Source organism: Gopherus flavomarginatus, chromosome 7, assembly GCF_025201925.1.
Source record: "Gopherus flavomarginatus isolate rGopFla2 chromosome 7, rGopFla2.mat.asm, whole genome shotgun sequence".
Lineage (NCBI taxonomy): Eukaryota > Metazoa > Chordata > Testudines > Testudinidae > Gopherus > Gopherus flavomarginatus.
In genome coordinates, this window is record NC_066623.1 from 58,162,780 (window position 1) to 58,188,056 (window position 25,277).

General features: G+C 42.9%; 1 protein-coding gene across 6 annotated transcripts in view; it reads left to right on the forward strand.

Moving 5' to 3' along the window:
- The first annotated feature begins 8,200 nt into the window (after positions 1-8,200).
- RALGPS2 (Ral GEF with PH domain and SH3 binding motif 2) overlaps positions 8,201-25,277 on the forward strand; it is a 283,620-nt gene continuing 266,543 nt past the window's right edge. For 4 of the 6 annotated variants that reach the window (XM_050963225.1, XM_050963224.1, XM_050963223.1 and 1 more), the window contains exon 1: positions 8,201-9,715. The gene's annotated coding sequence lies outside the window, so the exon portion shown is untranslated. The remainder of the gene's footprint in view (positions 9,716-25,277) is intronic. The other 2 variants (XM_050963229.1, XM_050963230.1) reach the window with 2 other exon arrangements.

Genomic DNA, 25,277 nt, shown 5'->3' on the forward strand with positions numbered 1-25,277 from the left:
GATTCTACCCCTTCATGTTTTCAACATCTGTCTACTTTACATTGAACTTGGATTTCACATTCTTCAAATGATAAATTCCCATGCATGTCAATGGAAGAGGATCAGACCAAATAAAATTGCTTTATAAATGTCAATTTTGGCCTCAGCCTGGATCAGAAAAGAGTAAAAGATAGCAGGCTAGAAATAGGCACATTATATTTGTGGAATCTGCTTGCTGAGAATGTTTTGAAGTCTTTCCAAAATATACAAGAAGAATCTATTCCATGTAGAAAGTTCAGCAGCTGTCTCCAGCTGAGACACAGTTATGGACACTAGACCTTTCAGGCCAGCTGCTCTGTCAGATGATTTTCTCAAGAAACGGGCCTCACTCACATAAACGGTGGCTTCTTATGACGTCTTTTTAAACCATTTTGTTGAAGTTTTCTTATTTAATACAGGAAACACTGGCCAACACTAATGTAAGATCTTATAGGGTGATGAGTAGCCAAGCAAGAGCATTCCTACCTAAAGTCGAATGTTCAGACCTCCCTAAATTTCACATACGTAGCAATCTTCACGCCGACTGAGGATATAGTTTGGGCTGGAAATTTGAGGTTGTTTGGTCAAGAGATTTCTGAGAAACCCCCATATCCATCAGAGCTATCATCTTGACTTTGCATTTTTTGGATTGCTAAGGGTTGTATTTTGTTTTTCTTGTAACGCTAACAGTCTTCTAGTGGGTGTGTAAGGAGACCTTAACTGCATTTCCTAGCTTTCCAGCATTTTAGTGTTTTTAATTGAAATTCCACATTCAGGAAAGGCATGAGGGGCACTGGGGACTATAGAGCACCTGGAACCTTAACTTCATGTTTAGCAATCTTTTTTGCATGTTTGTATGCAAAGAATATGTTATAACCGAACTCATGAGAAGCAAAGTGGGAACATAGCCTCAGAGTAGTTACTCCCTTCAGCCCCAGCTCCTGATAAACCCTTCTCTTCATAGAGTGCAATGGCATCAAGGAAGACGGCCCCCAGGCTTTTACTCAGGGCTGTGGACCAAGATGTTCCCAGGGACTGCTCTACATACAGTAACTCCTCACTTAACATCCTCCTGCGGAATGTTGTTTCGAAGTTACATCACTGCTCCATTAGGGAACATACTCGTTTAAAGTTGTGCAATGCTCCCTTATAACATTGTTTGGCTGACTTTACAAGGGAGCATTGCACAAGTTCCTCTTCTCCGCCTCCTCCCCCTCCCTTCCTTCCTCCCTCCCGACGCTTAGGACTTTCTGGGAGGGAGGGAGGAAGAAAGTGAGTGGGGAAGCTCCCCCCGCCCCCCAGCAGGCAGGGCCACCCAGAATGCAGGGGCTGCAGGGCCCTGGGCTAAGGGAGCCCTGACCTGCAGCTCTAAAGCCCCTTTCAGAATGTGGCCCTGTGAGCACGGGCCGGAGGACTCAGGAGGAGCAGGGGCAGCCGCACAGCCAGTGGCCAGAGAGAAGCTTAGCCCAGGGCCTTGCAGCCCCTGCTTTCCGGGTGGCTCTGCCTGCCTGGGGGGGGTAGGGGGAGAGCTTCCAGAATTGCAGCTCCCAGAATCACGGCCATGGGGGCAGTGCCCGCTGCACAGAGTCACCTGCACTCCCCTACACCAAACAGGAGCTGCCCCAAGTAAGTGCTCTGAATCTCTGGCTTGCCCCAGTTCTGAACCTCCTCCCACACCTCCACCCTGAGCGCCCTCCCACACGCTAACTACCTCCCAGACCCAGTACCTCTACCCTGAGCACCCTCCCGCAGCCTAACTCCCTCCCAGAGCCTGCACTCCCAGCCCTGAGCCCCAGGGGTAAGCTGGGGCACCTCCCCACCACAATACAGTACTGTACAGTATATAATGCCTTTTGTCTGCCCCCCAGAAATGTCCTTGGAACCTAACCCCCCGCATTTACATTAAATCTTATGGGAAAATTGGATTAATTTAACATCATTTAACTTAAAGTTGCATTTTTCAGGAACATAACTACAACATTAAGTGAGGAGTTACTGTATAGGCAAACAAGGCAGCTGCCTACGGTGGCCAATTCTGCCTAGGGCAACAGGGCATTGGGCCAAATCTGAGTGGCATTGCAACCCCATGCACCAGGTCACAACGCTACTCAGATTTGGTCTGGCTGAGCCTCGATCACGATGGAGGGGTGGCTGTGACAAAACTGAGTGAGTGGCATTGTAACCTGGTGCTTGCTCCTGCCTCCCCTTCTGCCATAACCACTGAAGGATCAAAAGGCTCAATGCATTGCCCCAGAGTCTGATGTGCCCCTCTGGGATATGCATCCCCCTGGTTGAGAAACTCTGTTCGGTGGTGGTGGTGATGAAGGCAGCATACTGAAGGTTTGCCTAGGGTGGCAAACTGTCTTCTTGAGTGGCCTCTGGACATATAGGCTACAGAAACTGCTCCCCTGATTATCCCTGAAGGCCTTTGGAGGTAAAATTGTAAAAAAAGGTATAGTGTATAGAAATTGACCCAGGTATTTATTTGATTTAAATCTGACCAAACAGACCAACTGCATCCTACACAGCAAAGCCACTCAGTACTATGTGGCAGGGGCCTTCAGTGGAGTCAAGCTAATTTGGACCTACATTTTTCAGAGGAAGATTATTAATTATGGGTGAGAAATTATTTTAGATTTGTTTTGCACCATTCTTCCTGAAAGCTCTCAGTGTTTTGCAAGTTAAGGAAAAAATTGTGCTTGCCTTATTCATGCAAGTAGTCCCATTCAGAAATCAAACTCAGGGCAGGGCAGAAGAGCAGAGGCGAGAAGCATCTAAATTGAGTGTGCATGCCTCTTGTGTCTCTCAAGGAACAGTGGCTTGAGGTAGAATCCTAGATTTCTTCTGGCAGGGGAAGGGAACAATTATTTGGAGGAACTTCATGGAGGATTACTGCCATGCAGGGGAGAGTGTTCTTGTGTTTATAACGTTATTTATAGTGCAGTTGCAAGTAATAATCCTTAGCACTTCTATAATGTCTGCCATCCAAGGATTTCAAAGTACTTCATAAATACTAAAGGCTGGACTGTGGTTGACCCTTTATGTGACTGCACAATGAGGGAAAGGGAATAAGGAGCTTTCTCAGGACAAGAAAGAACTGCACTCCTGCCTTGAGGGACTTCTACTGAATTGTTCTGTTGGCTAGGAACTATTCATCCAAAAAAGGAGTGGGGAGTAGCCAGACCCAAGGCGCTTTCCTCACCCCCACATGCTGGTCATATAGAGGAGAGAGCATTGCACCTCTTAAAGGGTGAGGCAAACTGAGCTTCCGATTGTGCAAGTGAGGGGCTGTGGGAAACCTTCTCCCTCTCTGAGGGAGAATGGTTCCTGATGCTCCTACTGAAAACATGTATCTCTGCACCAACCCTTATGATGAGCTAAATGCTATTAGCATAATTTAGCCCTAATGAATTAGGCCTCACAACAATCCTGCAGTACTAACAAGAAATCCTATCACAAGTACAATGTAGATTTGTGCTTGATTTATGCTTTTTTTCTGAGATGTAACATTTTTAATTTATTAGCTAACTTAGATCATAAATTAAAAGGTGTTTTTCCAAGTAACTGATTCATCACTACCTGTGGTTAAAAAGAATGTATAGGAACAGATGGCAGGAAGACAGGATTTAAGCAAGGGACAGATGCATTCATATTAGGGAGCTTGGAAGATAAATCTCTTGATAATCATGTCTGCTACAGGAATTCACTTTGTTTACTTAGGTGGTGAAGCATAACTAGTTACAACAATTAGCAACTGCTGTTGTGTATGTTTGGGATATTGCTCCCTTGGATGATCACTAAATCCTATTACAAATAGAGTCCTTTTTCCATAAGGCACATGATTTTGGGGATGCCAGTGTCTGCATTCTTTATGGTAAGGATGTGTAATTGGACTCACAGTTGCACACAAAAGCCTCTACAAAGGCTGGGGAAACAATGCTGTGGAAATGTCTGATGGAAGACCTTCTCAAAAATATGGAGAAAGCTGACTTTAGAACTAGCTTTTTAAACATGTCCTTAAAAGAGGGGGGAGGGAGGTGCGTGCAATATGAGGAAGATAAAAAAGAGAATGAAATTTAACTACTGTCGTATAACCAAAGTTCCAGCCCAATCTTACAACAGAAGGGCTGAGAAATAACTGAACATGTATCTAAGGGTATGTTCTCATTATCCACATGACTCTTAGCTAGGGTGACCAGACAGCAAATGTGAAAAATCAGGACGGGGGTGGGAGGTAATAGGAGCCTATATAAGAAAAAGACTCAAAAATCAGGACTGTCCCTATAAAATCGGTTCATCTGGTCACCCTACTCTTTGCAGTTCTGAGCTGGTATGTTTTTCTATCAGGGACAGTCCACATTTCCACTGTACATTACAACATATTGCATGACCAGTTCTGTCTGGTCCTTATGCGGGCCACATAAATTAGGAAAGCTCCTTATTTCCTCTCCTCCACAGTGCAGTCACATAAGGGTCAACTGCAGCCCAGCCATTAGTGTTTATGAAGTGCTTTGAAACCCTTCAATGGAAAACACAGAAGTGCTAAGGATTAGCAACAAATGCTACCACAAACATATAAAACCTGTCCTCTGCCCTCTACCATGGCTTCTCATAGAATTTCAAATAAAATTCTTAGTCCTTAGTCCTGGGCTCTGGATATCTAAAGATTGTCTCATGATTTGGAATGAAGACCATGGTTGACAACTACCATCCTGTGGCTTAGTGGAATTCTCAACAATAAGAGTAAAGCTTGTCTGTGCAGAAGACAGAACTTTCTCTGTTGCGGACTGAGACTGTGGAATGAACTCCTCAAGGAACTAAGAACCATCTTGAACCGCATTGCTTTCCACTACAAGAGCAAGGCACATTTCTTTGACCTTGACTTCTCTACTATAAACCCATAGCAACAGATAGATTTATATTTTTTAAAAAATACACTACCAAAACAAGACACTCTACTGAAAACTCTTCTCACTCTGTGGAGAGGATGAGAGAACAAACAGTGTGTGACAGATTTGTAATCATGTTGCTTAATGCACTGTTGGAAGATGCTCAGATACTAATTGATTAATACATTATAAAAACCTATATAGCATTTTCACTTCTAACTGGGAGACCTGGAAATAGTAGCATGGTGCACACAGTTCATTTGTACTAGTCTGTGGCTGATTGGCAACTACTGTATTGTGTAAGCCTTAGCAGACGTTAACCATTGGGATAATTTTTATTATTAGCTTCATATTTAACTGAATTTAATTAAAACTGTACTGTGATTAATGAAGGAAGAATGTCTTCCAGTTTTTACTAAGGACTACTGTCGATGTGTATTGCATCGAACTTAAACATACTCAAAAAGAAAAGAGGAAGATTCTGATGATATCAGTAACTCATGGATTGCTCTGGGTCTGGTTGCTATTTTAACTAAAACACAGACAAGGCCACCAATGAGAATCATGTACTGGAAGGGAAGTAGGAATGTGTAAGACTAAAAGTCAATGACTATTTATCTTTCCATAGCACTCTGAATAACATTCCATTTACATTTCTTATTGCAAGTACCCTGTATCTTGCATCTGGAGACACACACACACATTTTATGTCCGCTAATGGAAACATTTAATTTTCAATGTATTTGATCATGTTCAATTGCAGATATATTGATAACTTCCAACTCAACAGGCTATAAATTCTCAGTCCTTAGAGAAACAGTTTTGAAATATTTTGAAGTATATTAATTAGTTGGATAAAGTAATATTTGTACTTTGGCAGTTTTGAGGATAAATTGTAAGAATAATGCAGCACTCGGTTTGCAAGGAGGCCATGTCCCTTTGGGATTTGCCAGGATGATGATACATGAAAAATGCAGAATAGTTATACTTCTGCACAAAATGCAAATCAAACAAGAAATCATAGAAATACACACTTTTGATATTATTCAGGATATGCATGTGTCTGAGAAACAGCTTCTGAGATGCTACAATAATAAATTCCTATCCAGAAGACTATCTGGCTGCCGGATAGATAAATAGATTAGATTTATAAAAAAAAATTGTTTTCTGTGATATGTGGACTATATAGAATACGATGTGATGGTGGTGTACTATAAATGTTTTAGTCGCTCTAATTTGAAATGAGTGGCAAAACTCAGTTGTGGCTTTGCCAATCGTGATTACATCAAATTCATAACAGTAAATCTTTGTCACACTATACTTTCATGTAGTTGTGTCCTCTCTGACATTTCCTATCATTCTGAGTGTTAATAGTGCAACTTGTAATGTTCTGCAAATGTAGATTTTTGTGTGGAAAATTTAATATAACAAAGGGAAAATTAATTGTCTGGTGTACACTGCTTAATGTAATTTTAATTTAAGAGGGAAACTTTAAAAAAACGTTTTTCTTCAGATCTTTAACAATTGGTCTTTGTTAGTTAGGAATAATGTTGATAATTTGGCAGGGACCTGAATGCCACACTCAAATTGCATAAAATGAAGCTGATTGCTGCAGCTACAAGTTCATATAGAGAAGTGGCCTGTGATGTGAGAATGAAGAAAACGATTCTTTCTGCGATTCCTTACCAAAGACTCAACCAGAAAAAAGTAGTAATCTAATGCTACACACTTTCTCTGCTTCACTGTTCAGCTTCTATCTAGAACCTTCCTCAAATGGCCCCTGTAATTGTTTAAGTACCAATCATCTAGTCTCATATCAACTCCTAACCCACTTTTGTCCTATAAAATATATTTAACAAGAATTAACATTAGATTATACATCCAATTTTCACCAGCTTCAACACTTGTCCAGATTGTCATGTTCTGACTGTGTTCCACAGCCTAATTATGTCTTGTGTGAAAAAGTTTCTCCTTTTATCACTTTTGGATTTACCACCTTTCAATTTAATTGAATATCCCCTTCTATTCTTGAGATAGCGAGACAGAATCTCCCAGTCTACCTTGGCCAGATCATTAATTATTTTGTATATTTTTGTCACATCCCCTGTTATCAGGGCCGGCTCCAGGCACCAGCTTAGCAAGCATCTGCTTGGGGCGGCCACTCTGGAGAGGGGCGTCACGTCCAGCTATTCGGCAGCAATTCAGCGGAGTCCCTCACTCCCGGTCAGAGTGAAGGACCTCCCGCTGAATTGCCGCAGATCGCGATCGCAGCTTTTTTTTTTTTTTTTTTTTTTTTTGCTGCTTGGGGCGGCAAAACCCCTGGAGCCGGCCCTGCCTGTTATTCATCTTTGCTAATATAAACAATCCTAGGCTACCGAAGAGTTTGTCCATGACTCTAATTGTTCTTATTGACCCCCTTATGTATCTCTTCTTATTCTTCAAAATCCTTTGTGAAATGGGCGATAATGGTCCTGATGAGGCTGCACCATGTATACAATCGCATATTTTCTGTATTATTCTTCACTCTATTCCTTATGCAGCCTAACATTTTGTTTGCTTTTTTTTTTATCTCTACCTGCACATTGATCAAAGATCTTTATTGAGCTGTGGACAATAATGCCCATGTCATTTTCCTAAACTGACACAATTAATTTAAATCCCATTACACAGAATCATAGGACTGTAAGGGACCTCAAGAGGTCATCATGTATAACTAGTTTGATTTTTCCCTCTAATGAACATTAATATTTATAAATGCAAACTAATAATCAAAGATTAACTTAATTTTCCTTCATGTTGCCCGTTCATCTAGTTTGGGTAGGTTCCTCTGAAGATTTCAGTCTTCCATGGCCCTGACTAACCTGAATAATGTTATGTCATCTGCAAATATTGACATCTCATTGCTTACCTCCGTTTTCAGATAATTAATAAATATATTAACCAATATTGGTTCTAGTACAGAATTGAATGACATTCTGCTGCTAACCTTTTGTCATGAAGGAATTTGACCATTCATTCCTATACTGTTTCCTGTCTCTTAGCCAATTTTTCATGCATGACAATACTTTACCTCTCACTTCAGACTTAGTTTCCACACTGGCCTCTTGCGAGAGACTTTGCCAAAGGTCATTTGAAAGTCTAAATAAATTGTCAACCAATTATCCTTATCCACTATTTTAACTAGCTCGTTCTAAGAATTATAAATGCATAGTGAGGCAAAATAGTTATCTCTTCCTTCAGTGAAGGAAAATGATTTATAATTATTTTCAGCTTTGCTTCCCCTTGGATTAAATATTGAATATTTAATCACTGCTAAACTCTGTTGCAGTTAGAAATCTGGCAAACCCTTCTTTCCACTCAGGCCACTCCATTGGCCTATCACACTGAAAGCCTGGTGGAGAGTTGAAATTTGGTATTTAATTTTCCTTTCATTTATGCTGGTTGAAAATGAGTCAACTTCTGACACTGTGCCATGTGACAACAGGAAGGATTGCTTTCTTGTAACACCAAACACAGAACTTTTATTAGTATCAGAAAAACAGGATTTGCTTGTTATGGTGCAATCCCTAACATCATTCCCTCTCATTTTCTGCTTTAAGAGGTGGAAGTGGGGGGCTTCTGTGTGGAATCTTCCCCAATCCCTTCTGCCTGGTTTCCTGCTATAGATTTTAAAAAACAGGGCACACAGCCTCATAAAAATCATTCCATGCTCCATCTTGATTTACTGTGGTCTGCTCAGACAGAACTTTTCATCCTGGGACCTGTCATCACTACAGGCAGTACCTTTCTCTTTTAGAAATGATGTATGTATATAGCAGGCGGGTCAGGGTTTGGATGGTAGTTCATGGATTAGCCAGTATATGTACACATTGCTGACACATCTCTGAAATGAGCTGTGAACAAAGCAGTAACTGACTTCAGTGAGGCAGAGGAGAAAAAAACAGCCAGTTAATTAAGGAGAGAGATCAATGTTTGTAAAGCAGGCCGAAGATGAACAGTGGTGCTGGAACTAGAGGTTCTGGGAGTGCTGCTGCACCCACTAGTAGTAACAAAAACCAAATACATGATTTCCATCATCAGCACCCCCCACTATAAAAATTGCAGCACCCCTGAAGATGTATAAATGCGAACGATGAATTATTAGAGGGACTCAAGTGGTCTGGAACAGAGTAAGCAGGCTCCCCAAGAGGCGTGAGTGGAAACGGGCCCTAAAAGCAGTCTGAGGTAGCATCCAGGGATGGCCCTTCGAGATGTTCCACGTGTTTAATGTATTGTGGACTGGAACCTGCCCCACTGAACTTGAGTGATGGGGAAACAATGACTGGCGAGGGCTATGAGTAGCTACACCCCCACCCCCCCCCCCCGCTCCTTCCTTTTTCTCTGTGGCGACCAACCGTAGCAAGAGGGTGCGCGCGCCTCAAGCCCTCGACCCCCGCAGTTGAGCGCGAGCTCTTCCACTGCCACCGGCAGTTAGACAGTTGAGATCGTTGGGTCTGTCAGGCCGGGCGCGCGCGTAGTCACTTGCGCCGCAGATTGTTCAATCGTAGGCGGGCGCGCGCGGTCGTTCATCACCCAGCGCCTGCGCGGTGGGCTCACCCCCCCCCACAGATTGAGGAATTTGTGCGCATGCGTTTTCTCCCTTCCTTCTCTGTTTGTGGTGGTGTCTGTTGTTCCCTCCTCCTCCTCGGGTCAGGTAGCCGCTACTGAATGACAGTAATCCAGACCGGGTGAGCTGCAGCAGCGGCCCCGAGCGCGGGAGCCCGCCTGGCGGACGGAGTGGTTCCTTCCTCGCTCCGTCTCCTTCGCAGGTAAGCCAGGCGATGCACCCCCGCCACACACACACTTCCCCGACGTGAGGGAGGCCGCCGGGCCGGTGCCGCCTCTCCGGGGAGTTGCTGCTGGGTATTGTCCAGCTCCTCAGTTCCCCGCAGCCCTAGAAGGAGGATAACCCTCTGCTTGGATTCTGGGCCGCAGGGTTGCCGGGCGGGGATTGGAGGCGCACGGTCCCCTCCCAGATCCGGGGAGGGTCCGGACCCCCCAACCCGGGCGCTCTGCAGTTGGGGATGGGATCACTGACTCCACCCACACCCACGCGTGTGGTCCCCCTCACCCCAGAGACAGCCTGGGCGACGGGGGAGTTGGACTCCGTCCCTGGGCGGTGGTGGCAAGGGGCGCGCGGTGGGTGAAACGGGGGTAGTTACGGCTTAAGCCTGGCCAGGCCAGGGCAAAGCGTGCGCTGTGTGAATGGGGCTGGAGCGCCCAATTCCCGCCGGTGTGTGAACATGCCGGGGGGACCGACCATCTCCTAGGGTGGGATGGGGCTGAGAGCGCTTGTGAGCTGGGCGTAGGGCGCGTCCCCGACTCAGCCAGCCCACCCGCCGTTTGAATGGGGCTGCGCGATGGCAAGAGGGGTATGCGAAGCGGCTTAAGCCCTAGCCTAGGATGGGTTGGAGAGTGAGAAACTGGCTCCCTGCTAGATGGGAATAGTGAATATGGGTCAAAGGCACGTGTTGGGAAGGTTGGCTACCTTGGCCTGCCCCCCATGCCAGACTAAAGGACCCACAGTTTGAAGGGCCTGACTCTTGGCCAGGTTAATGCGCCGGTGTTCCGAATCGGTCTGTGTGTGTGATCGCTAGATGGGGATACACAGTAGCTCAAACCCGGTGCGAGTAAGAGCGTGCATGGTTTGAATGAAGCTTTTGCTTATTGACAGCAGTATGGAATGGTCTATCTATGTGTTAAGAGAATTAGAGCTTTTGCGGTTTGAATGCATTAGTTGTGAGGTGTAGGTACAGGGTAACTAAGGTAGTCTTGTTGATGAGTTAAAGCACCCAGGGTTTGAATGGGTCTTTGTGATCGTGAGATGGGGTTATGGAGCAGTTTGGATTGCAAGATGGAATATAGCATGCACTCTTTGAATTAGGATGGGTTGCGATGGGTTTGGAGTGCTGCACTATCATAGATACTTTTATAAGGAAGAGGGAAAGTTTGGGTGGCAGAATCCTGAAGTTAAACACTCCTGATGCCACTGGCCTGCACTTGGAAACCACTGCAGTAGAACAGAAATAGGTATTGGGTCATAGACACTAGTCCTTTTGGACATGGTGGTTCTGGGAGGGATGTGTAGGCTAAGCAAAGAATTCGATGTAACTATCTCAGACAGACTAGTGACAGACAACCATTTGCTCTTAAATGAGCAGTTGGAGACTCCTTCAGTTACTGTTTCACACAGACAGTCCAGTATATTCAGAGAGCAGCATTCTCAGAGGAGGCAATTTAGCACAGCTGTTACTTTGTTTGGGATGGTAGGGGGAAGGGAAAACTGTGTGCTAATATAGACAGAAAAGAGGCAGATGAGACACTGGATTCCAATCAAAGAGAAAATAAAGTGAGAAAAATAAATATCTGGATAATAGAAAATTCATGAACTCTTGCAGTTCTACTGTTTACTGGGTTCATTTCAAGATTGGCAGTTGCTATAGGGAACTATTTTAATGGAGTTAACTTTTTTAGGTTTCTCTGAGGAACCTCTGATGCTAGATTTCAGCAAGCAGTGGTTCGGTACTTGTTTACATAAAGAACTCCTCAATCCATGGTGTGTTCTGTGTGGTATTGCTTGCCACTCTTCCACAAGCCAGAATACTGTACAAAGAGGCCCTCATAAAAGGAGAGGCTACTTTCTGGTAATTGTTGTATGAGAGTTGCCTCTGTGCATTCACACTTTCCCTTTCCTTGAGATTCTTAACATACTATTTGGCTCCATGAGAAGGAACTGAGGTGTCTGGTGGCCGTCTGATGTCTATAGAGGGTAACCATGTAGTCCCAAAGAACACTGCTTTGCTAGGGATTCCAAGAGCTTGATGCCAATGGGCAGCAACCCCCAAGTGGGAATACACAGAAGCAACTCTCAAAGAATATCAGTTACCAGCAGGGTGGATTTGATTTAAATCAATTTGATTTAAATCATGATTTAAGTCACTAGTTAGGAAGACTTGATTTAATCATGGATTTCTACATAGAAGTGCATTCTTGTTGGTTGTTATAACCTTAATACATATTCTTCACAACTCAGAGATGGAGGTATGTTTCATTTTTAGAAGGTACACACTATACATTTTAAAAATGATTTATTTTGAAAACTTTTCAGATTAGTTTTATACCTATATCAGACAATATATGATTGTTTGGTTATTTCATTTACCAAAGATAATGAAGCAGATATTTATGAAGTCATTGGGAGGTGAACTATCTCCAATTCAACAGGTTAATCATTAATATTTGGAGGATTTTCTTGCCATGCTGTATTAGGAGGAAAACACCACCAGACAGACATCTAAATTGTTTATTTAACTAAAACAACAATATTATGTATTCTGGATTTTTTTTTTCTTCAGTGGCAAACATACAGAATTTTAACAAAACAAGCATATGAATTTTTGAATGTAGTTAAACATTCAAGTTTTTTAAAATCAGGTTTGTTATTGTTAATCATTTTTAACTAAAATAATTGAATGAAATATTTTAAAAAACCCAAATTAAGTCATCTCTGCTAGCCAGGTCAACATGAGAAACTTAAAATATTGGCTTCTGTAGCTAACTCAGTTATCTTCACCTTCATTTTCTTGTTTGCTCATAATCTGGAAAAGCAAAATAAAACAAGCTTTCTTGCTTTTTCAGGTCCCAAACGATTTCTCAGTTTGGAACAAATTAGTCCAGAGGAAGAAAATATTTTTTCTACTCCAGCAGAAAAAACTGCTCTTAAAAGTGAGATTATCACTTCAACAGTCTCTGAATCCAAGTACTTAAGTGTCTTCCACCAGTTCACTGGTATGACTTTCTTTAAAACATCATCAGCAAACATATATTTCTTGAATGGTTCTTATTCCCAAACTGGGTCTCTTTTACAATCTGCTGCCATGGTAGGTTTTCCCTTCTAGTGAGAGAATGGTACGGTAGATCTCAAATCAATGAAGGCTACACTCAGAAAGACCTCAAGAGTTCTGGAATAGGCTGCTCAAACGGTTTCTCTTTTGTTTCTACTGCCCGTCCCTCCCTTCTCACATTTATCTCCAGATTTCTTCTTGTCTAGATCTGTTCTGCCACCAACAATCTTCTATTTATTGAACTTTTTGAAACTTTGCACTTTTAGAGAGAGGTAAGGGATTGTCTCTCTGTACACAAATTTGCAGAGGGACAATAGGGTTGAGATCTGTTATTTCTCACTTCTCTATATTATTTATTTATTTAAAAACATTTTTGCTGTTAAGAAGCACGTTATCTTTGGAGACACAAAGCTGCCGTTTGAGAACTGCAAAATTAAGCATCTCTGGTGGTATCTTCTAGACCAGTGGTTCTCAGAGTTGGTTTGCCGCTTGTTCTGGGAAAGTCCCTGGTGGGCCTGGCCGGTTTGTTTACCTGCCGTGTCTGCAGATTCGGCTGATCATGGCTCTCATTGGCCGTGGTTCACCGCTCCAGGCCAATGGGGGCTGCGGGAAGTTGTGCGGGGCGAGGGATGTACTGGCCATCCTTCCCGCAGCCCCCATTGGCCTTGAGCGGCGAACCACAGCAAGTGGGAGCCGTGCTCAGATGAACTTGCTGATGCGGCAGGCAAACAGACCAGCCCGGCCCACCAGGGGCTTTCCCTGAACAAACGGCGGACTGACATTGAGAACCACTGTTCTAGACTGAGCACTGAGTCCTGTTGGGTAGATAGAAAAATTAACCTAAATAATCTATGCAGAAGCCCTTGGAACTCTGTAAGATTGTGTCCCTAATCCATGAACTATTGGAACTCATTCACAAAACTTTTCTTAAATATTACATTAATATATTGTCGCATACTATAGAATTAGAATTTTTAATCCCTATTCCATGATGAGATATCTTTGAGCTATAAAGTATCTTAATTAAAACTATCTTTAACTATATTTTTCCTCAAAAAGCATTTTATCAAAAAAATCCAAATTAAGTTTAAAAAAAAATCTGATTGTTTTGATTATTTAAATCATTGATTTTTTTATCCACCCTGGTTACTAGTAAGTAACCTATTGTTCTTTTAAATTTTATTTTTGTCTTTATTAAAATGGAGTTTTAGGACTTTAAGATATCTAGATTTTTTTTTTTTAGTTAAACGTTTCTCTTGACATACTCCAGATCTTTCATCAGTATTTGGAATTGATACCTGATGCATATCTTTCTAAAACCATAATTTCCCCCAAAATAAAAAAGATGAAATCCCAGATTTCAGAAGTTTCAGTTTCTATTTGAGATAGCTCAGGCAATGGCATACAGCTTTAGGATGAGGTTTCTGGTTTTATTTCCATTAATTAAAATTAAACAGACTCTGTTACTGCAAAACTCTTATCAAATTAAGTATTTTTCAGTAATTTTCATTACTAATGTCTAATAATAATTTTATTTTTCCTGGCTTAAACAGGTATTTAGGACAGTGTCCTAAACAGGTATTTAGGACAGTGCCCTGTCCTAAACTATTTTTTCTCATGAAATTACCAACCCTGTAAATTGTATTTTTTAAAGAATTGGTTGGGACCAAATCTCTGTCCTGCTGAAGTTTATGAGAATTTTGCCACTGATTTCTGTGTGACCAAGATTTGGTTCTTGATTGATTTTTACCTACTCAGAACTTTGAGCCAATTGAACTCCTGCTTTCCATTTGAATTGAAAACTTTGCTTTAGGGCTGGGTGGTGTAATCAATCTAATTACTTGGCTTTTATGTGAACTAAGGCATGCATGCACTATATTTCACTACAAACACATCATGACATGTTTCTGTTTTGAGAGTCTTTTACAGTCCTGTATTTGACAGTGTTATAAAAGAAAATAAGCAAGAAATTTTTAAGAAGATACTTAAAAATGCCTCCTGAAACTATTTGGAAAGTATACAAACTAAGTTGTATAAATAAAAAAATTTAGACTTGTCTGACAGCAGGTTTGTGTCCCAAAAGCCGAATCAGACAAATTTAATGTGTTGGCTCTGATGGAGAGAATGTTAGGGAGAGACCAATATTTATCCATAGTTATATTTGCAACAGGGCTGTCATCAGAAGGCTGATCTTTTTTGCTCTTCATTTAACTGATAAGAAAAAAGATCCTCAAAAATCTTTGTTTTCAAAATTTTAAGGTTAACTGTCAGGGTAAAGAAAAGAGCCTCTTTTTTTGGAAAAGCTGAAGGAAATTAAACATACCTTTTACAAAGGAAATGATTTAAACTGGACATTCTGGAATTTTTGTTAAGTGTCTGCCCTTATATATTGGGTGGGAAAGTCAAATTAAATTTGGGAATCACTTGGTAGTTTTTATAATAATCCCATGACTAGGTCAGTTTTCAAGCAAAGAAAACAAATATACAGTATTTTGTTAAGATTTTCAGAGAAAATACATGAATCTTTGTTGTAGCTAGTGGAGTGAAAAAAATGATGAGTTTGTCATCAAATCGGATATGAAATACTTTGCGTGAGCCCTTTGTGTTAGGAAGCTTTTGTATGTCAGTGGATTGAAGAAGTAGAGAATTTACTCCTGCAGATATTAGGCTTCAGTACAAAACAGTACATGCACTGAATGGTGGTCCTCATATTTCCCTAGCTCCACACTCTCATTCCTCTCCTCAGATGCAACTGAGCGTATGGTCCATGATCTGCATTTCCTTCCAGTTGGCTAAATCCGTGCAATGCTTATCAGATCCCCAATGAAAGTTACGGAATTGATAAATGTGGTGGGTTAAGGCAGTATATTCTAAGATCAGTGTCCCAAGCAGTGCTTGAAAGCACAGTGTGATTACATCAGCTGAGTGTGTGTGCGCATGTGGGATCTCACTCTTATTTTTGTAATAAGTATTCTTATCACAAAGAGGACATAAATTTTGTTTAAGCACATTACTTTTCATATGATGCCTGTCCAGTGAATTTAATAAATTGTTATAAGGAGAATATGTCATAGGGACTGTTATAATTTAGATCCATTATGCAGTAAAAAGATTATTTGATGTAAATAAAAGCTCTCTGTATAAATATACCCATATAAGGACTGGTTATTCCCCACTCAGTCGTTGCCGGTAACACGTTTGCTTGCTATTTACCAGATGTTCCAAAGTTAAAATTAATAAGGTGCTTCAAATGAGAAATGTCTATGTATTGTGAAGAATGAAAAGGATTAAAAATATTTTTAATTTTTATTCTTAAATTAGGATAAAGTTTCAGTTGAACTTCTTCCTCATTTACTGCCTCTTGTAATCTGAATTTTGATACAAAAGTTAAAAATATAAAAGTAAACTTAAGTAGGAGTATCAGTAATGTATTAAGATGAAATTCATCACAGTTCTCTTGCACACATGATTACAAAAATACCCAAGTGTTGTCAGTTATTAATGTTGTATAATTGAATAAGATGTAGAGCAGAGAATCTGTTTCTAAGAATATACAGTGTATTTTAATTGCTAAATAAAATTCCCATTATGTTTTTATAGCTCATTAGACACAGTAAAATAAAGTTGGTAAATTATGAAGAGAGGAGGACTACTTTGGATTGGTATTGAAATATATTATGATTAGAAGGGGGCAGATTCCCTGTCACTTTGTCAGTTAGGTAAGATTGTGGGGGGACAACTCCCATGGTACCTAGATGCCTTTTATCTCTTTGACCCATATCAATCTAATATAGTCCTGCCTGTTGCACAGACATTGCATTGGTCCATCTCCTGACAATAGATGAAGACCAGGTGTCCATGCTGGAGACAGTAGATCTATCAACTATCTTTGATAAGGTGATGCTGACTCACCTATGAACCCTTATAGGGTGGATGGGACTGCTCTTCAATGGCTTTGTTTTTTTCCCTCTTGGACAGATCTCAATGGGTAGTTGTGGGCAATTCTCCCTCTTCTTGGAGAGCTGTCCTATGGGGTGCTGCATGGTACCATTTTCACCCCTTTTGTTCAATATGTATATGTAGCCATTAGGAGAATTAAGCTTTTTCAGTGTGCTGTTGACACCCAACTGTAGGCTTCTCTCATATCTGTCTGGGATGATGCAGTTCAGCTCCTCAGTCAGTGTCTAACTAAGAGTGGAGCATGGGTGAGAGTAAGGGCTTGGCTACACTAGAGAGTTGCAGCGCTGGTGAGGGGGTTACAGTGCTGCAACTTAGGATGTGGCCGCACTTGCAAAGCACGGCCAGCGCTGCAACTCCCTGGTTGCAGCGCTGGCTATACACCCGGTCGAGCCTCGGGTGTAGGGATTCCAGCGCTGGTGATCCAGTGCTGGTCAGCAAGTGTGGATGCCCACCAGCGCTTTTATTGACCTCTGGGGTATAAGGAGGTATCCCAGCATACCTTAGAAGCCTCTCTGGTAATCATGCACACTCCACTGCCCTGGGCTCAGCTGACCCCTCCTTTAAATGCCCTGGGAATTTTAAAAATCCCCTTCCTGTTTGCTCAGCCAGGTGTGGAGTGCAATCAATCATTCAATCAATCAGCGACCATGCCTCCACGCCCCAAACGAGCCCCAGCATGGAACAATTCCGAGCTGCAGGACCTCATCAGTGTTTGGGGTGAGGAAGCTGTGCAAGCACAGCTGCGCTCCAGAAGGAGAAATTATGATACCTATGGGCAGATATCGCAGTCCTTGCTGAGAAGGGGCCATGAACGGGACGCATTGCAGTGCAGGGTCAAAATAAAAGAGCTGAGGAGTGCTTACTGCAAAGCCCGTGAGAGAAATCGCCGCTCAGGAGTTGCCCCCACAACCTGCCATTTTTACAAGGAGCTGGATGCCATACTTGGGTGTGACCCCACTGCCAATCCGAGGACCATGATGGAGAGTTCAGAGCAGGGAGAAGTGGGGGAGGGTGTAGAGGAAGCCGACAGTGAGGCTACTGGCGTGGAGGGAGACACCCCGGAGTCCCAGGAGGCATGCAGCCAGGAGCTCTTCTCAAGCCAGGAGGAGGCTAGCCAGGCTAGCCAGTCACAGCAGCTGGAAGTTGTTGGTAAGGAAGAAACTGAGGAGCGTGCTCGGGGTAAGCAGATTTTTATGTTTTGGGAGAGGAGGGTTTGGCTTATGGCTGCCTGCATGCATGCCTAAACGTGGAATAGCCCATTGATTTGCTCTATCACGTCTCTGTAATCTGCCTCAGTAATCTCTTGAAAAGTTGCAGCCAGAGCGTGCGCAATGTGCTTTCTCAAGTTTATCGGGAGAGCCACTGTGGTCCTTGTCCCGGTCAGGCTAACTCGTCCAATCCACTGTGCAGCGAGGGGTGGGGGGACGCAGGCAAGCTGCATAGGGGCCAGGGCGGAATCCACATTGCTGTAGAAGACCCTCCCTCTCTTCCCAGGTAACACGCAGCAGTGATATATCTGGCAGTAGGAAACCCTATTGAGAATTTAGGGATACTTGAGTGCAGGGCGCCAGGTTCGCGTTCCCCCCCCCAAGCCCCGCGGTGCGTTCCGGTCTCCACACCCCCTTCCCAGCAGGCAGCCAGCCCCGCTGTGCGCTCCATCCCCCCCCCTTCCCAGCAGGCAGCCAGCCCCGCGGTGCGCTCCGGTTTTTCCCCACCCTTCCCAGCAGGCAGCCAGCACAGCTGTGCGTTCCCCCCCCACCCCCTCACCAGCTACCTCCTGTACCCAGTGCAGGTGCACTCGGGGCAGAAACACTCACCCCATTGCTCGCCATGCCTTAGCTTCCCTGGCCTCTCTGTGTTATGTGAGGTATGTGGGAAGGATGCTACAAAAAGTCTAAAAACTCCTTCACTGTGTGATAATAAACAATGTAGCCTCTGTGTATTACATGTTTCTATCTATGTTTTTTTTAGTGACCTTGACTAATGCAGCCGGATCACCGGCCTCACGTCGGTTGCAGAACTTGAGAAAAAATCCCAGAAAATCAAAAGAAGAATTGATCAAAGCAGTTATGATTCACTACAACAGAGAAAGTAGGAAGACGCAGGAATGGAGAGAGATAATGTATGAATGGAGAGAGAAAATGTATGAGTGGAGGCAAACAGAAAGCAGGAGAAAGGAATTGGCTATCAAAAAAGCCTCAAAGCAGATGATAAGCAGTTTGGCGAGCCAGGAGGAGTCTTTCGAGTCTCTCGTAGCCATGCAGGCAGATATGTACCGTGGTAACCCACACCCCTCCCAAAGCTCTCTTTATGTACTGTACTTTGAATAAAGGATTTTATGGCTTTTACAATACGTTTTATTATTGCAGGAAGTGGTAAATATTGTACCCCAAGGTAGAACAAAGCACAGCAAAGGCACCAAACATTACTGTTGGCTCTCAGCATCAAATTGCTCCCTTAAAGCATCCCTAATCCTTGAAGCCCTTTCCTGGGCCTCCCTAGTAGCCCTGCTCTCTGGCTGTGCAAATTCATCCTCTAGGCGTCGAACCTCGGAGGTCCATTCCTCACTGAATCTTTCACCCTTCCCTTCACAAATATTATGGAGGGTACAGCATGCGGATATAACAACGGAGATGCTGCTTTCCCCCAAATCTAGCTTCCCATAAAGACACCTCCAGCGGGCTTTCAGACGGCCAAAAGCACACTCCACAGTCAGTCTGCACCGGCTCAGCCTGTAGTTGAACCGGTCCTTGCTCCTGTCAAGCTTCCCTGTATACGGTTTCATGAGCCATGGCATTAAGGGGTAAGCGGGGTCTCCAAGGATCACAGTGGGCATTTCGACGTCCCCTACTGTGATCTTGCAGTCTGGGAAAAAAGTCCCGGCCCTCAGCCTCCTGAACAGGGAACTGTTCCGAAAGATGCGTGCATCGTGCACCTTTCCAGGCCATCCTGAGTAAATGTCAGTGAAACACCCATGGTGATCCACAAGCGCTTGCAGAACCACGGAGAAATACCCCTTGCGATTAACGTACTCTGATGCCAGGTGGGGTGGTGACAGAATAGGAATATGCGTCCCATCTATTGCCCCTCCACAGTTAGGGAAACCCATTTCTGCAAAGCCATCCACAATGTCCTGCATGTTCCCCAGAGTCACAGCCCTTCTTAACAGGGTGCGATTAATGGCTGTGCAAACTTGCATCAGCGCCATTCCAACGGTGGACTTTCCCACTCCAAACTGGTTCGCCACCGATCGGTAGCTGTCTGGAGTTGCCAGCTTCCAGATTGCAATAGCCACCCGCTTCTCCACTGGCAGGGCAGCTCTCAATCTCGTGTCCCTGCGCCGCAGGGTAGGGGCGAGCTCAGCACACAGTGCCATGAAAGTGGCTTTTCTCATCCGAAAGTTCTGCAGCCACTGCTCGTCATCCCAGGCTTGCAGGACGATGTGATCCCACCACTGAGTGCTGGTTTCCCGAGCCCAAAGGCGCCGTTCCACTGTGCTGAGCACATCTGTTACTGCCACAAGCAATTGAGTGTCTTGAGCGTCAGGCGTTTCAATATCATCGTCTGACTCCTCACTGTCACTTTGCAGCTGAAGGAATAGCTCCACTGCCATGCGTGATGTGCTGGCAACATTCATCAGCAAGGTCCTCAGCAGCTCAGGCTCCATTTGTAACAGAAATCTCAGAAATCGCGCTGCAGACTCACAATGCCGCCAAACTGCTCGGAATGTGTAGCAAAGCACCACGGGGCGTTGGAACAGGAAGCGGAAAGACCCGCACACTTCCTTCCCCTTCCCACAAGCCACAGCGCCAAAATGGGACGAGGTGCTCTGTGGGATAGCTGCCCACAATGCACCACTCCCAGCAGCGCTGCAAGTGCTGTAAATGTGGCCACACTGCAGCACTGGTAGCTGTCAGTGTGGCCACACTGCAGCGCTGGCCCTACACAGCTGTATGAACACAGCTGTAACTACCAGCGCTGCAAAACTGTAAGTGTAGCCATACTCTAAGCTGGCTGAGGCTCCACTCAGATAAGACTGACATGATGATGATGGGTTGGAGTAAACAACTGCAAGAGACATTGAAGGTATATAATCAGCCTCCATGATTAAAGAAGCACATCTGAGGTTAGTTAATTGAGTTTGCGACTGAGGGGTGATATTTAGATCCCCAGTTGTTGTTGTTTGCAAGTCAGAATTACAGCAGTGTCCCAGTCAGCTTTTCAATGCATCTGGCCTGGAAGTTGCAATCTTTCCTTTGAGCTGTGATGCTTCCTACTGTTATCTATGCTTTTGTCACCTCTAATATTAGACTACTGCAATACGCTCTGCATAGGGACTACATCTTAAAACCATTTGGAGACTGAAGTTGGTGTAGAATACAATGGCTTGCTTATTGAGTGGGTCATTTCACTAGGAGCACATGACCTCAGTGCTCTGGGATCTGCACTGGTTGCCCATTTAGTTCCAGATGGAGTTTAATGTGTTGGTTGTGACCTGAAACTGCCTGGCTCCCTATGCCGTATTGCTACTACTTTGATTAGCAGGGGTTCTCAAGTTGGATCCCCCTTCTTATAAAAGAAGGGGGCTGGCTGTTAGAGCATTCTCCTAAGAGGGCTCTGTCTCTGAAACTTGCTCCCCCTTCTTGGCCTGAATTTGGGGATTCCCTGGGCATGCTGCTAAAAATCCTTATTTGATAGGGTCTTTGGAAAAGACTGAGGGTTTGCTTTCTAGATTATGACTGGCTGGCTAGCTGACTTCCTGGAGAAGTGATTTCAGTGATGATGAGATTTAATTTAAATGCATTTATTTTATAATTAAGGCTCTTAGAGCCAGAGGTAGGTGTCTTTAATATTTTAAATCTAAATAAATAAAATGTATGCCAGAATAGTTAAAGCAATATAACACTCTTGTGAATGCAATTATACCAATATAAAGGTGATTTATACTGCTATAGGGGAATAAGCTGTAAGGCATCTTTATTCAACTACATTCACACGAATGCATGTGAACTGGATGGATTTTATTGTAAGGTAGCTGTCAGCACTTCAGACAAAGTCAAAAGCAGGTTTTGGCCATATCCACAGTAGGTCGTTTAGCTGGTATAATAATATTGGTTAGGAGTGTTCTTCTTTATAATTTTATACAAGCAAAAAGTCATAGAGTAGGCTCAGTTATTCTGGCAAAAAAGTCCGTTTACCAGTGTAATTTATTTCATTTGGGGAACTGACGTAAGCTATACTGGGAAAAGCGTTAGTATAAGCTGTCCCCCCGCCCCCTTGTGTGCAGGAGATGGGATGGGATTTGCCGGTATAGCTAACAAACCTTTTCTAATGTAGATAAGGCCTTGTTCGTCCCCATGAATCGCAGTCAGTCACTTTTTTGTCCACAGAGTTTTTACAAATACAAAAGGAAAAATAAATGCTCACCTTCTAAGGGCTTGTCTCCACTTACAGGGGATTGATGCGTGCTGATCGGTCCACTGGGGGTCGATTTAGCAGGTCTAGACCCGCTAAATCGACTACTGATTGCTCTCCCATCAACTCTGGTATTCCACCGGAACAAGAAGCATAAGGTATGTCGATGGGAGAGTTTCTCCCGTGAACCCAATGTGGTGTAAACATCACAATAAGTCAACCTAAGGTACGTCAACTCCGGCTACATTTTTCACGTAGCTGGAGTTGCATAACTTAGGTTGACTTAGTCCCGTAGTGTAGACCTGCCCAAAGTAACAGCAACCTGTGCAGAATTCCTGTTTGGGATTTTCTTATGCCTTTGAATTGCTCTTCTGGTGCCTAGACACCACCCTGGTTGGCGTTTTACAAATACCTAGTTAAAATACAATGTGAGGGAGCTTGTGAAGGAGAGCAAACCTAATCTAAAACAAATCCAAATGGCAAGTCGATACTCTCCTTGTTTCTGCTCAGTCTTCTGTGAAGTGAATATCAGATATGAAATGGATGTAAGTTCAATTGTAAAGAGAAGGTATATTCTGTCAGGGATATTAAAAGGCTGGATAATTAAGCATTTTGGAAGTATAAAGCAAGAGTACAGTCTTTTTTTATGCTTTTGAGGAAAGTCTGGTAATTCCTTCATATTTGTCAGCACAATCTTTAGAAAGTGTGCTTGCAGATTGTTCTTTATTGAATGTCTAATTGCATGTAAAAGCAGCAAAGAATCCTGTGGCACTTTATAGACTAACAGACGTTTTGGAGCATGAGCTTTCGTGGGTGAATACCCACTTCCTCAAGTGGGTATTCACCCACGAAAGCTCATGCTCCAAAACGTCTGTTAGTCTATAAGGTGCCACAGGATTCTTTGCTGCTTTTACAGATCCAGACTAACACGGCTACGCCTCTGATACTTAATTGCATGTAGTGTCTTCTGCTTGTTTTTTAAAACAAAATGCCAACAGTGCATTTATGAAACTTGGCTGTGAGTGACTAACTTATGTGTACAGTCCAAGTTGCATTATATGCTACAACTTGTGTTTTTATTAGTATTTTATTAATGTTTTTGAGAAGTCAAATAACATGACAGCTCCAGGAAAAAAGGCAAATTTACTTGAAGTTTTCTTTGAGGAACCTAATTAATATTTCAAAATAAAAGCTAATTCACAAGTACTCTTTCCAGGAGAAATTGCAATTGTGTATAGTAATTAATGTATATGAGACTTCAGTTTGTAGAAATAGAATGCGCATAACAGATTTTTTTCAGATTTATATTTATGGTACAATCACAAGTGCAATGGAACTTGTGCGTTATCAAAAAGACGAATCGAATGATCTGGAGAGGGAAAGGAAGTAACTGAAATAATGGCAACAAAATAATTCACAGTTTCTATTGTACATTATGTGGTGGTATTTAAATGTGAATTGAAGAAATAGGATCATATTACGATGATGCAGCTCAGGTAAACTCAACAAAAAATGCTCCTATATGTCTAATGAAACAGTGTGGCTGACTTATGTAACTTTGAAATCCAGAGTAAGCAAGACTGTGGGGAGAAAATTTTGGAAATAGCCGTGGATGTTTGGAGCAAAATATATGTTGAGGTTACATCTTATATTTAGGATTTAAGACTCAAATTAATTCCACAAAAGAATCCTAGATTATATTGGACTCTGAGAACATATTGTATATTGTGTTTTGAGAGACCCACCGTTTAACCTGTTTTGGTAATGTTGAAGTATTAGTCCTAAACATTCTTCTTCGAGTGCTTGCTCATATCCATTCCATTTTAGGTGTGTGCGTGCTGCATGCGCTATTGCCAGAGATATTTCCCCCAGTAAAAGCAGCAGAGAGTCCTGTGGCACCTTATAGACTAACAGACTTATTGGAGCATGAGCTTTCTTGGGTGAATACCCACTTGGTTGGATGCATGTAGTGGAAATTTCCAGGGGCAGGTATATGTATGCAAGCAAGAAGCAGGCTAGAGATACTTTCCCCCAGTAGTATCCATAGGGCTGGCTCTAGTGACCCTTGGAGTCCCACCCCCATATGGTGGCATAAGGGATGCTGCTGGCCCCAGGCCCTTCCAGTTCCTTCTTACCGCCTGTGATGGTTGCTGGAATGACTTTCTCTCCCTTGTGTTTGCAAGAGTTCTCCAGTGGTTGAATTTGATTGTTTGTTTGTTTTTGTACATAATTAGTGTTAGTCATGTATAGTTAGCAGAGTTAGATAACGGTCCCCTCAGAGGACACCATCGCTGGGACAGGGCAAGTCCTGGTCCCCGAGATGGGGCTCCAGGGGTGCTTGAGCTGACCCTTACAGATACCACTGTGGGGAAAATCTCTAGCAACAGCGCACATGGCGTACACACACCTAACATGGAATGGACATGAGCAATACATCTCAAAGAACAACGCTTATGGAAGGTTAGTAACCGTTTTTTATATCTCAGTTTTGACGCTTTTATTCTTGGTATGAAAACTATTAAATCATGCTATTAATGCAAAAAACTTCCCGCCAAGTGCAATTGTAAGGAAAAGTGAGACTGCTTATAGAATGAGAAATCCACTGTGGGATGGAATCTATGTGAATTGATCAATCTTGAACAGGTATCACTACCATGTAACAATAGTTTGGATGTGTGGCATCAGTGTGATACTAGGAGACATATTTAGCCTTCTTGGAATTGTAAAACTAATCAGGGTAAGTCTGTTCACATTCAATGTTTGGGATGATTCATATTTTTGATGCAACTGATTTGTCTCTCTAACCTATTGTATACAATCATCAAATTACAAATGCATCTCAGGGAAGTCATAAAAAACAATTGCTGAGTATGTTCAAAGGCTGAGGGTTGTATGTACAACTAAAAGTACTTCTTACTCAAGAGATTTATATACTGCATTTGCTCTCTGAGCAAGCTGGTATTATATTTTTCATAATTTTTTTTTATCCTGTCCAATTTCTACAGTTTTACAGACTGGCTTTCCCAGTCTCTCCCTAAAACTATAGTCTTTAGTCAAAAAGGAAATGGGCAGGAATGGAATTAGAAGACATATGAGGTTACTAGCCACTTTC